The 12571-nt window shown below is 35.9% G+C and overlaps 1 long non-coding RNA gene across 1 annotated transcript; it reads right to left on the bottom strand.

Annotated features, from left to right (window-relative positions):
• Window positions 1-4478: 4478 nt before the first annotated feature.
• LOC136227444 (uncharacterized) lies at window positions 4479-7894 on the bottom strand. The gene is made up of 5 exons (XR_010688070.1): window positions 7657-7894; window positions 6816-6940; window positions 6261-6402; window positions 5200-5306; window positions 4479-5097 (listed from the first exon to the last, which is right to left on the bottom strand). It is a non-coding gene; the product is annotated as an uncharacterized lncRNA (long non-coding RNA).
• Between the last annotated feature and the right edge of the window lie 4677 nt (window positions 7895-12571).

The raw sequence follows: 12571 nt of genomic DNA, 5'->3' as shown, positions 1-12571 counted from the left end.
GAAAGCGTATGATCGGATAAGTTGGTCCTTTCTAAAGGATACTCTTACTCTCTTGGGGTTGAGCCCGCTTTGGATTCAGCTTATCTTGAATTGTGTTTCTGCTTCGACTATGAATGTTCTGTGGAATGGGGAAAAACTCCCTGGGTTCATCCCGTCAAGAGGCTTGAGACAGGGTGACCCCCTTTCCCCATATTTGTTCGTCTTGTGCTTGGAGAGACTCAGCCATATGATTGAGGACGCTGTTGCTAGTAAGCAGTGGAAATCGATAAGCATTCCTAGGGGCGGGCCGCGAGTTTCCCACGTCTTCTTTGCTGATGACATTGTCCTGTTGGCTGATGCCAGTATCCGCCAGGCCCATGTTATCACTAATATTTTGGATTGGTTCTGTAGTTCTTCGGGACACAAGGTTAGCTTGAATAAGTCTCGCGTTTTCTTTTCTTCGAATGTTTTGGAGAATGACAAGCGTGCTATCTGTGGCGTTTTGGGATTTGCGAGTACCACTGAGTTGGGGAAGTATTTGGGGATGCCGTTGATCCACTCTCGTGTGACGAAGGAGACGTATCAGATTGTTGTTGATAGGGTTCAGAATAAACTCACGGGGTGGAAGTCTAAATGTTTGTCATTGGCGGGTCGGGCCACTTTAATTCGGCCTGTCACTTCCTCTATACCTAGTTATGCTATGCAAACTGCTTTACTGCCGATGAGCATCTATCGACGGATTGATCGCTGCAATCGAGCGTTTTTATGGGGCTCGGTTGAAGGCCACCGGAAAATTCACCATGTTGCCTGGGCTAATGTTTGTAGACCAAAGCTTCTTGGAGGCTTGGGGTTGCGTGAAACGCGACCGTTTAATCTCGCCTTTCTTGCTAAGCTTGGATGGAAGATGTTAACTAGTGATACTAGGCCTTGGGTTGCCATTTGCAAAGCTAAATATGTGAAAAGGAGGCAAGGTCTAAGTATGTTTGCAGTAAAGAGTACTCATTCCTCAACTTGGAAGGCCATTATGGAGGGCGCTTTTGTTTTACACCTTGGGGTGGGGAAGCTTGTTCATAACGGGTTATCAACTTCTTTTTGGAAAGACCGTTGGTGCGGGCCTAATATCCTTGTGCACAAAGCGGTAACGGAGATCTCTAATAGCATCAAAGAAGCTCGAGTGGCTGATTTTTGGAAGAATAATGGGGGGTGGGACTGGTCTTCTTTCTCTAATTATCTCCCACATTCTATGATCTTCCAAATTGCGTTGGTTATGGTTTTTTCAGATACCAGTGAGCGGGATAGCTGGTTTTGGATGGAAACACCATCGGGATGCTACTCGGTGGCCTCGGTTCATAATTTGTTAAGAAAGGATGAGTTACTGAGGGCTGATAAAGTCTGGCAGCTTATCTGGAAGTGCAAAGTCCAGGAACGGATTCGGGTTTTCCTATGGTTGCTTGCTCATGACAGAATTTTGTGTAATGCGCAACGTCGGAAGAGGCACCTTACTAACGATGCCTCTTGTCCTTTTTGCGGCGCCGAGGAGATGAATCTCCATCTTCTCCAGGATTGTGCAGCGGTGAAGAATCTTTGGCTCCATTTTCTTCCGTCATCCGTTCAGCCTCTCTTCTTTAGCTCGACGGTGTTAGACTGGGTCCGTGGTAATTTAGGAGCTGCTGAGTCCGTATATGATATTCATTGGCCAATTTTGTTTAGCGTATGTGTTTGGTGGCTGTGGAAAAGGCGCAATGCCATGGTTTTTTATGGTGAGCAGTGTAATGGTGATCTGACCACTTTTATTCGGGATAAAGTCGCTGAAGTCAGTAAGGCCTTTGAGTTCTCCAATCATTTCAATCCTCAAGCCATGCACACAGTTTGGATCAGTTGGCTTCCGCCTTTGACGGACTGGGTTAAGATGAATACCGATGGTGCGTGCAAAGGCAACCCGGGTTTCGCTTCGGCTGGCGGGGTTCTTCGTGATTCTACAGGCCAATGGTTACATGGTTTTGCTGTGAATATTAGAATTTGTACAGTAACTCTTGCAGAACTCTGGGGAGCCTACTATGGCTTGAGACATGCTTGGGAGAGAGGATACATGAGAGTTATCATGGAGTTTGATTCTTTAACTGTTGTGCGCTTTTTGACTAGTAATTTGGATTATTGTCATCCCTATTATTGGCTGCTTCGGCATTGCTATGAGTTTCGGGATAGGCGTTGGGAGATTCAGTTTATTCATACCTATCGGGAGGGCAATCGTGCCGCTGACTGGATGGCGAATTTCGCAGGGACTCTTGATTTGGGTCATCACGAGTGTGGTGTGCCTCCTGCAGGCATCCAAGATATTCTTTTTGATGATTGTGTTGGTACTGTGCTGAGTCGGGAGATTCGGTTGTAGGTCCCTTGGTTTTTCTGGGCTCTTAGCCCTCTTGTTCCGACCAAAAAAAAAAAAAGAGGGAAAAGAGAGAGAAAAATTAAGAGAGAAGAGAGAGAAAGAAGAAAAAAAGAAGAAAAAAATAAGAAATGGAAAAGATGGTGTTTTTATTTTTATTTTTGATTTTGGGGTTTGTTTGTGATAATTAGATAATAAAGGGGTTAATTTATAAAATAAATAAATATAAGGACCAAATTAACTATTTTCTCTTTGACTTTTAACACCGTTAGTCAATTTGGTATGTGTTTGCTAACGGAATGAACCTCAATGTACCATTTTGTAAACTTTTAAACCACAGGGTGCCGATCGAAAATAGGTGTAACCACAAGGTTTATTTTTATACTTTTCCCTATATTATATTATGTGAGAAATAATAATAAAAATTATTCTTGAACATTGATTATGAGTTTAAATTTTTGATTAAATTATTCATTTGACATGGTATCAGAGCTTCTTAGACCGATCGATCAAGAGTTTGAATATTGATATATAACCCCATTTGTAGATTAAATTTTAATATATGGTAAGACGTGAATGTATTGTACATGCTTCAATCTCAAAGACATTAAAATGCATAATATATTATAAAAATATACTCGTACTCTTTAGGCTAATTTTTTTTTAAACTAAGTTGTCTCACATCTTTTTATTTAAAATATAGTTAATCTCATTTATTTTGAGTATTTGCAAACCCCGTGCTTAATGTCATTCCTATTAAACATGACACTCATTTTCTCTCTTACCTCTCGACCTTTATTTAACATCAAATAACCATTCTTCACAATCAATCTTTTCTTTGCTCTGAAATTTGAATTATTTTTCTTCTCCCCTTTCTCGCAAATATGAAATACGAAATAACTTTTCCTTTCACTTTTTTTAAAAAAATTTGTATATTTACATTTACATTAGATGATAAAGAAAAAAACCTTCACCCTATATAATAGGAACTCATGACTTCTCCGAATAGACTCTTAATCATTAGACAACCTCACACATGCTGCATCAATTTTTTACTTTTCAACAAGTATACATAAAATCAGATTAAAATAACAAAAATTACGAATTTTGAACACAAATGAAACATAAGATGTTGGTTTGAAGTTGTTAAGGTGTTCTAAATAGAGAATTTTTAAAATAATATAAATAAAAAGTAGAAATCTAATATTCAAGCGTTTGTAGTCCAACGGTTAGGATAATTGCCTTCCAAGCAATAGACTTGTGTTCAACTCCCGGCAGACGCAATTGTCCCATTATTTGGGATGTTAAATGTCTAATTAAATTTGATTCTTTTTGTATAGTATAATATTTGTATAATTTTAATACGTCTAATTAATTTGATTCTTTTTGTATAATATAACATTTTTCTTATTTATTATGGAGCAGATTAGAAATTTTGTGAAAATCCATACGAAATCAGACCCACCATACTAAGTGATTATGGCCGCGGGAATAAAAAGATGTCAAGGTAATTGTGTGCAACCGATTTTGTTTTTGAAATATAACATTCTTCTTATTTATTATGGTGCATATTAGAAATTTTGTAAAAATCTAAGTGAAATCGGATCAAAAGATTACAACATTCTAGCTTGTTTTGTTTTATAGTCATAAACAGAAGCCCTTACAATTATCTATTTTATCCCTGAACTTATAGGAAATCAACTGAAAGACCTCAAGTTCAGATGTTTTTATGGAAATTTGTATACTATTCTTCCTATTGATTTTCACATTAGGAAAAGCTTACGGATATTGATGAACTTTGTCCCTTTTGGAAGAATTATTCATAAGATAATTACCACATTTTAGATTTTCATTCTAATAACTACATCATTTGAATTCTCTCGTTAAAAGCATTCTTTCTTTATTAAAAACTTATTTTGGAAGGTCTGTAAAGCCCAAGATAATGATTCGAGTTGAATAAAAGAGTTGTTCAAGTGAGACTCATTTAAATCATCCGCTCCGTTCTGCTCGATGCGCTCCGCTCCGGGATAAACCCTTGAATATTATGAGCCATATCCAACACGAGCAATCAAGAAGTGTCTTAAATTTAACATCGTTGCAAAATAACTACGTAAGAAGACATAAGAAGTTACTATTATCAACATATAACACTAATACAAAATTGAAGCTGAAGTTATTATTAATAATCCTAATAAGGCTTTTCTCCCCCGTGCTTTATGTCACTTATGGGGAGAGAGCGACTCTTATGTAGCAATAAAAAATTGTAATAGTCGTTGCTTATAAACCTCGACTTGGTATAAGAAACACTATAGGGTGAGTGACAAGTCCAATGTGACAGGTCACTCACCCTATAGTGTTTCTTATACCAAGTCGAGGTTTATACGCAATGACTATTACAATGTTTCATGCTATACAAGAGTCACTCTCTCCCCATTTCATATTATGATTACAAGAAAAGTCCCCCCTTACACTTTGCACTTGCCCTCCGCAAGACCTTCCTTGACTTCGAATGCTAACTCTCCATATTGGAGTTTATCTGCCAGATCCATTGCAGTCTCGCCTTGATTATTGATGTCGTTGACATCTATGGATGTATAGCACAGCAAAACGTTCACTATTTGACCGCGTTTGTTTTCATAATGTTCCAGTTTCATGTATCCTAATTTTCCAGTTAGGAATACTTGAATTATGCGTGCTTTGGTAACAATTGTTGGAAAGAGATCCACCCATTTACCCTGCATAATCAAAAGAAATTTCTTGAATTGAATCCTTTGAATTGAATCCTTGCATATATAATGTAATGAGAACTGGGGCTAATTCTATTCTCACTTACTTACCGAATCTAGGAACATTTCAACCAATGTCATTGCATCTATTGGCACAGTTTCTGAACTCTTGGATGATTCCATAAGTTCATTGGCTCAAGGTTGAGATCCTTGCTTAGCTGCAAAAAAAAAAAAAAAAAAAAAAAAAAAAAAAAAAAAAAAAAACCACTCAAAATCCATTGCCAAGCAACTTGTTTCACCAAAAATCACCATAAAACGTGATAAAGATATGCAAAACATTTATTCAAGTTATTGAAAATTCGTAGAAATAGAGGGCGAGCCTTGGCGCAACGGTAAAAACGTTGTTGTCGTGTGACCAGAGGTCACGGGTTCGAGTCTTAGGAGCGGCCTCTTGCCAATTAAATTGGCAAGGGAAGACTTGCCCCCAATACACCCTTGTGGTGGGACCCCTCCCCGGACCCTCGCTCAGCGGGGACGCGTAATGCGACCGGGCCGCCCATTGAAAATTCGTAGAAATACCTTATTAGGAACCATGTTGAACAAATAGGAATGAGAATGAAGGGGCATGGGTTGAAGAATCATGACCCCGAAACATTTCATAAAAAAAACAAATTAAAGATCATGACCCGAAACATTTCATACAAGTTTTCAGAAAATCTTGACTTCCGAAACATTTTGGAAACTTAAAACGCTTTGAAATCAAAATTCCTGTGCAGCCTTGGTCTCAGCTAGTGATAATTTCTATGCTTTAATCTTCCATAATAACACAATACATTTTATTCAACTCAAAAACAACAATTAAAATCAAATAGTACTTCAATGTGATAGTGAAATATATATGAGAATTCAAACATCATTTAGCTATCTATAGTGAAGAGCAATGAGAAGGAAAGAGGACAAACATTTGCAAGTACTAACAATGCATACCTGAATATATACTTATACAATGCTCAAACAATCATAGACAGAAAAGCAGAAAGAAAAATAGAAAAGACAAGAGGAAGTAGAAAATTAGTCCGTAGACAGGCGGAACTGCAATGACACTGCAATCAGAGATGAGAAGAAATTGGCGGTTCGCATAAACTCGAAGTGTTGCAGTGGTGTCACCGTACCTTTTGCTGGTACAACCATACTTAACTTCAATGTAATCACTTTCTCTAGTGTATCCAACCATCTCTTTTATTTCCTCCTCCCCAAATAATGTTTCACTCCCATTTACTTCTCTTTCCATCCCTCCACTTCTACCTTCTGCTTCTGCATTTTTATATATAATACAAATTTCAAATTAGATTAGGCAAACTAATTTCTAATTTTCTCTTTAAATATTTTCAGGCTAACAAACAAATTAAGTAAAATAAAGTAAACTTCTACCTTCTAAGTTAAGTATATAAGGTTAGGCAAACTAGTTTCCAATTTTCTCTTTAAATATTTTTTTTTGCAACTAAACACTTCAGTGCCTTTTTCAATTTTCGTAGAAAATGTTGCAAGAAAATGGCCCTTATTTTCCATAAGGGTAAAAGACCTCATTAACTCTGCATCATTTTTGTAAATAATTAATGCCATTTTCCTCGGCTAATAGTCCACAAAAGTGTTTGACAATTGAGTTTATGTAAATAACATGCATGCGGAACTATCCACACATGATTGTGTTTATATGATAAACTTACCAGTTTAAGTGATTTTGGGGATTAAGAGCGAAACTATCTTCTGGTTCTCATGCAGATGGTCTGAGGCATATATGTCATAAGCCTATCAATTTCAGGAGAATTTGCAGTCTTACCATCTCTTGGCCCTGTCCAATGTGAATAAGTATAGATTTTGTCAAGCTAATTTCACTATACAAGTAAATGAACTTGAAAATTAGCAAATATCTAAGCTAATGGTGATATATATGTAAATAAGGGGTAAATTACATCCATGGCCACTGAATTATACTCATTTTTACATTGTGGCCACTAAACTTCAATTCTTCTTGGTATGGCACACTTTGTTTCACCGGAGACTTTCCGGCAACTGATAAAATCGCATTGAATCTCGGCCATGGGTGTAATTTACGAATCACTATTTCTGATTTCGAGTTTCTTATCATGAAATTGGATCTTGCACACTTAATTGTCTCCAGATCATGGAGTCTTCCACCGAACGAGAAAACCTTGTTTACATCGCCAGGCTCGCTGAATTCACAAATGCTCATCTATAAATTCACTCTCATCAAAATTCAGAGGATCATATAATCTCTTTTTTTCACCTTAATGAGCCCAAAATTACTTCCTAACATCTAGCACTGAGATGGAATGACTGAAATGATTGTTTAGCCTTCTGATGCGTTTTATTAAGACTTAACTTTGGGGTGTTAAAAGGTTTCTGAGATAAAGGACCATGCCAAATAATAACCTAACCTAGGTTCTCTTCTTTAATTTTCAATTTTCCATATCCAAATAGCAATGATCACAGAATTCCGATTAAAACATAAAATCCAATAAAGCAAACGTACACAGATTTACTTACCCAGAAGTAGCTGCCTCGATTTACCCGGATTTTCGGGTGATTTTGTATGGGTTCATGACTATCAGTTGATCGTCGACTTAATCGCAATCGCATCTATCAACAGCACAGCAAGTTTACACAGATCTTCGGCGAGATGGAGGGGTGGCTATCGCACGACGGAGAAGACACCCCTCAAAACTTCTTCCGATACAAACGAGTGAGGTAGGTCTTGAATTTGTAGGTGTAACAACAGAGTGACACACCTCATCTGATCTGTCAAACTTATCCGATTTTCATTTTTTTTTCTCTAATATTTAAAATCTATTTATTCCTTTTCAAAAAAAAACAAATATACTGTATTTCAGTGGGGAATCATTCGGGATTCAAACATATCAGTAAAAATTTCAAAACGTAAAAAAAATCGAAATTAACTGTACAGTTGAGAGTAAATTTTTAAAGTCCAGTCCGTTAAGACCTAACAAAGTTTTTTTAGCATGTAATGCATTAAAATTGTAAAAATGTTATCATTTTTTTTAGAAACTAGTATTGAACTAATAGAAAATTAAATATGTTTACTTTTTTTTATGGTAAAGACATGATAAAAAATAAATATTAAATATGTTTAGTTTTTTTAATGGTAAATACATATTAAACATGAATTCAAAGGTGTTATCAAAATAAAAATAAAAAGTTCATCTAAATTAATTAATAATGGTAACATGTTTTTATAATTATTGAAAAATAAAATTGAAATAAATAAAAACTTTTTAAAAGAAAATGATGTTGAAGGGAGTTGAACATAGGACCTCTAAAATAGAAGTAAGCATCCTATATTTAAACATTAAAATAATACTACATAGAGTCAATATAATTCTCTCTAAAATATTACCAGACGCTATTACTAAAAAAATTCTTAATTCCCGGACTGTCTGCCGAAACTCGAGCCCCCTCCAACCCCCCTTGGTTCCGCCCCTACTGTATTTATTATATTAATTACACTAACTGCATTTATACTATGTATTTAAGAAAATATTGGATGTAATAAAAAATATTGATTAATTATAACGTTGAAATTTTCGTAAATCAAAATAAAACTTAGAATAAAAAATTTAATAGAAATTTTTGGATGATTTATTAATTTTATATTTTGTTAAATTTATAATTATTTATTAGTTTTTACTTGTGCGATGTACGGTTTTATTTGGATATATAAATATTAAAAAATTTATAATTTAATAATTAAAATTAATGATATAAAAATGTTAATGTTTTATATTATATATATAGATATGCAGAGAATTTGTGAGAATTTAGGATTAATCTAAATTATGTAAAACTCTTAAATATAATATCAATAAAATAATATTTTTATAGATAAATATAATAATATAATTAAAATTAATATAGTATATTATATTTTTTTATCAGTAAAGAATGTGGAAGTGACACCTCAACTCCATCGTTACTGTTTTATATTATATATAGATATATAGATTTTTGTTAACGGAAATAAGGGTGTAAATGAGTCAAGTCGGTTATGAGCAGCTCGGTGGTCGGCTCGATAAAAGATCGGCCCGACTCGGCTCAATTTATAAACAAGCTGCTCGTGAATACGGTTTAGAGGCTCGATTCGTAAACGAACCGTGCTTGAGCATGATAAAGCTCGGCTCGAAAGCTCGTGAGCAGGTTCGATTATAAGTTCTTCAACAAGTTTATAACCAAACTCGATTATAATATTTACGAACAACATTGATTTAGAGTTTTTTTCTGAATCATCGTCACATCACTTCATATCTTCATCACATTCACTTCACCTCTTTTCATACCTCTTTCCATTTCTACCTCTCATTTTTCATATTATTTTTTATTTAATGACTAAAAAGAGATTTTTAAGGTTTATGCATGTAAAATTATATCATTTCATTTGCGAAATAATTTTATTATTTTATTTGATATTATTTCGTCCATGAACAAAAGAAACGAGTTGCTCGCAATCAAACTCCTGAATAAAATAAATGAGCACCTCGCGAGATAAGCTCGTGAACGAATAGGCTTCTAGATGAGTCAGGCTCAAACACAAATTTGAGCTTGAAGAGAGCTCGAAGCTCTGCTCGAGCTCGTTAACATTATGATGAACCGAGTTTGAGCAGGCTAAAACTTGGCTAGGCTCGATTACAGTCCTAATCTGTGGGTACCCGTGATTTAACTGGAATGAATATGAGATTCAAAAGGTGTACTTGTTAGAGTAATGAGACATATACAAGTAATTCAAAAATAATCGGATAAGAGTTTGGAATTAACATTATCTGTGGGTAGCTTAACTGTTGCAATCCTAAGGTGCTAATGGCATGTTTGGTTCATCTGTTAGCCGATAATTGTTGCTGTTTTATTTAGTTGTTTGATGTTGTTGTTGGTTGTTTGTTATTAGCTGATTAATTATTAGTATTTGGTAAAATTATGAACAATGTTGTTGTTAGTATGTAAAATAACTAATATTGATATATTTTAAATTAATCAATAAAATAATTATAAAAATAAAGGTGAATTTTAAATAGGATTAATTACAAGTGATGTCATGTGGTTACACAGATTTAGATGTATACATATGGTATTGTTCTTTACAACGCAACCATGTGGTTGCAAAATTGCATTTTTTTTTCACTTTGCCGAATTTGCCCGATAACGACCTCAAAATGAAAATTTTCAAGAATCAAAATTGTTTAGTATCATATTTACTATGTGATAACTTGGGAAAAAATCATTGATCGGAGCACTTCCCTGTGAGGCACCGTTGGGATCGGCCGGGGACACTCCGAAGCCAAAGTCAGTAATATTTCTGAGAATAAACTGTAAGCATAAAAGTAGAGAATCAGTAAGTGTACCTTTGATCCTAGGAAGCTGGGGTATTTATATAGGTTTCTATAACCTTCAGCATTAATGGGGAAGTAGGTGAAGAGTCGTGTCATTACTCATCTTTGATTGTTATCAATTCTCCATTAATCCCAGCATTTAGCATTGAAACCCTCAGAGTTGAGGTATTCAAACAGTCAAGCCTTTATTCCCCTTTAATGGCTATTAATTGCCATTTAATTGTATTTATTCCCATTCATGGATGGTAATAAATGCGCCTTTTGGTATTCTTAGATCCGTATGGCGGGTCTCCACTACTCGCTCTCATCGGGCGTATCTCGTTATGGCGTATCTCGTCATTGTCCACGTGGTGTGGCATAATGCTAGAAACTCCTTCCTTTTCTCCATTATTTGCATATTCACCCTGCATTAATCCTGTAATAATTGTCATTAATTTCATATTAATCATGCATAAATATCTCTTTTAGAAGGAATAGTGGTTTGCCATTATTTCTATTAATTTTCCCTTATTCCTTATTCAAGAATAATTTGGGTTGTTATCAGAAGCCCCCCTAAAGGTATAAAAAGCTCTTTAGGGCTGTCTAAATGGTGTTTTATTTTTCTATCTTGGAGGAAAGTGGACCCGCCCTAGATGGGATCATATATGGATATGATGCACTTTTAGGGGTTTTTTCTTCTTCGTGGATAGGTGGTCAGCTGTATCCATTGTTAGCCTCTAGAGATTTCTTGAGAGTTATATTTCCTTTAGAAAGGAATAACCCGCCCTTTATGGGACCATTTATTCCTACCGCATAGGATTATGATTCGCCTTATGGACTTCTTTTCTTCAGTTCTGCCATATTGAGAAGAATGACCCGCCCTTAGGGATCAGTAAGAATGATCAGCCATTTAGGGACTTTTGTGCATTTTGTGGAGGGTTTTGGCACTCTAGGCACTTGCCTTTTTAGCCTTTATCCATTTTCCAAAGTGTTTTTACTTTGCATTTGTGAAGGCGAGACTTCGTTATTTCTATGATGAAGACGAGGATTCATTACTTTGATGAAGACGAGGCTTCATTGTTTGGATGAAGACGAGGCTTCATTATTTGGATGAAGACAATGCTTCATTGTTGGATGAAGACGAGGCTTCATTATTTGGATGAAGATGAGGCTTCATTGTTGGATGAAGACGAGGCTTCATTATTTGGATGAAGACGAGACTTCATTGTTGGATGAAGACGAGGCTTCATTATTTGGATGAAGACGAGGCTTCATTGTTGGATGAAGACGAGGCTTCATTATTTGGAGATGAAGACGAGGCTTCATTATTTGGATGAAGACGAGGCTTCATTACTTGGATGAAGACGAGGCTTCATTGTTTGGAGATGAAGACGAGGCTTCATTGTTTGGATGAAGACGAGGCTTCATTGTTTGGAGATGAAGCCGAGGCTTCATTATTTGGATGAAGATGAGGCTTCATTACTTGGATGAAGACGAGGCTTCATTGTTTGGAGATGAAGACGAGGCTTCATTGTTTGGATGAACCCTTTTCTTTCCAGAACTATTTTTACTAATGCATTATATCTTTTAGCAAGTAATTTTCTAGAATCTGGTTTAGGATTTGTTTGGTTTGTTCAAGGTAGGTGGCCAGCCATACCTCGGAGTATGAGCCTTTTTGAAGGCTAGAAGCTTTTATTCCTGGTAAGGAAGTTAAGCTGCCCCAGGTGATCGATTGTTTCCTATCTTTGAGGTAAATCGATCCGCCAGCGGGTCTTAATACTCTTCTTTTGAGAAGAATACTTGAGGGTGTAAAGATCTCACGTCTGAGAAATTTTTAACCCGTCCCTGACGGCAGTCAATCGTTTCCTATCTTTGAGGTAGCTCGATCCGCCGCTGAGATTATTGTTCTCCTATCTTTGAGGAGAAAGTTTAGGGTGTAATTTTCTCATGTTTGAGATAATTTTAACCCGCTTTTGATGGTGACCAATATTTTTCCTGTCTTTGAGGAGAGAGTTGAGCTCATTTGAAAGCTCATGAGGGTCTGTGTTTCTTATCTTTGTGGAAAGGGAATCCGCCCATGATGGGGA

This window comes from Euphorbia lathyris, chromosome 4 (genome assembly GCF_963576675.1).
Source record: "Euphorbia lathyris chromosome 4, ddEupLath1.1, whole genome shotgun sequence".
Taxonomy (NCBI): Eukaryota; Viridiplantae; Streptophyta; class Magnoliopsida; order Malpighiales; family Euphorbiaceae; genus Euphorbia; species Euphorbia lathyris.
This window is presented reverse-complemented; position numbering and strand designations above follow the sequence as displayed.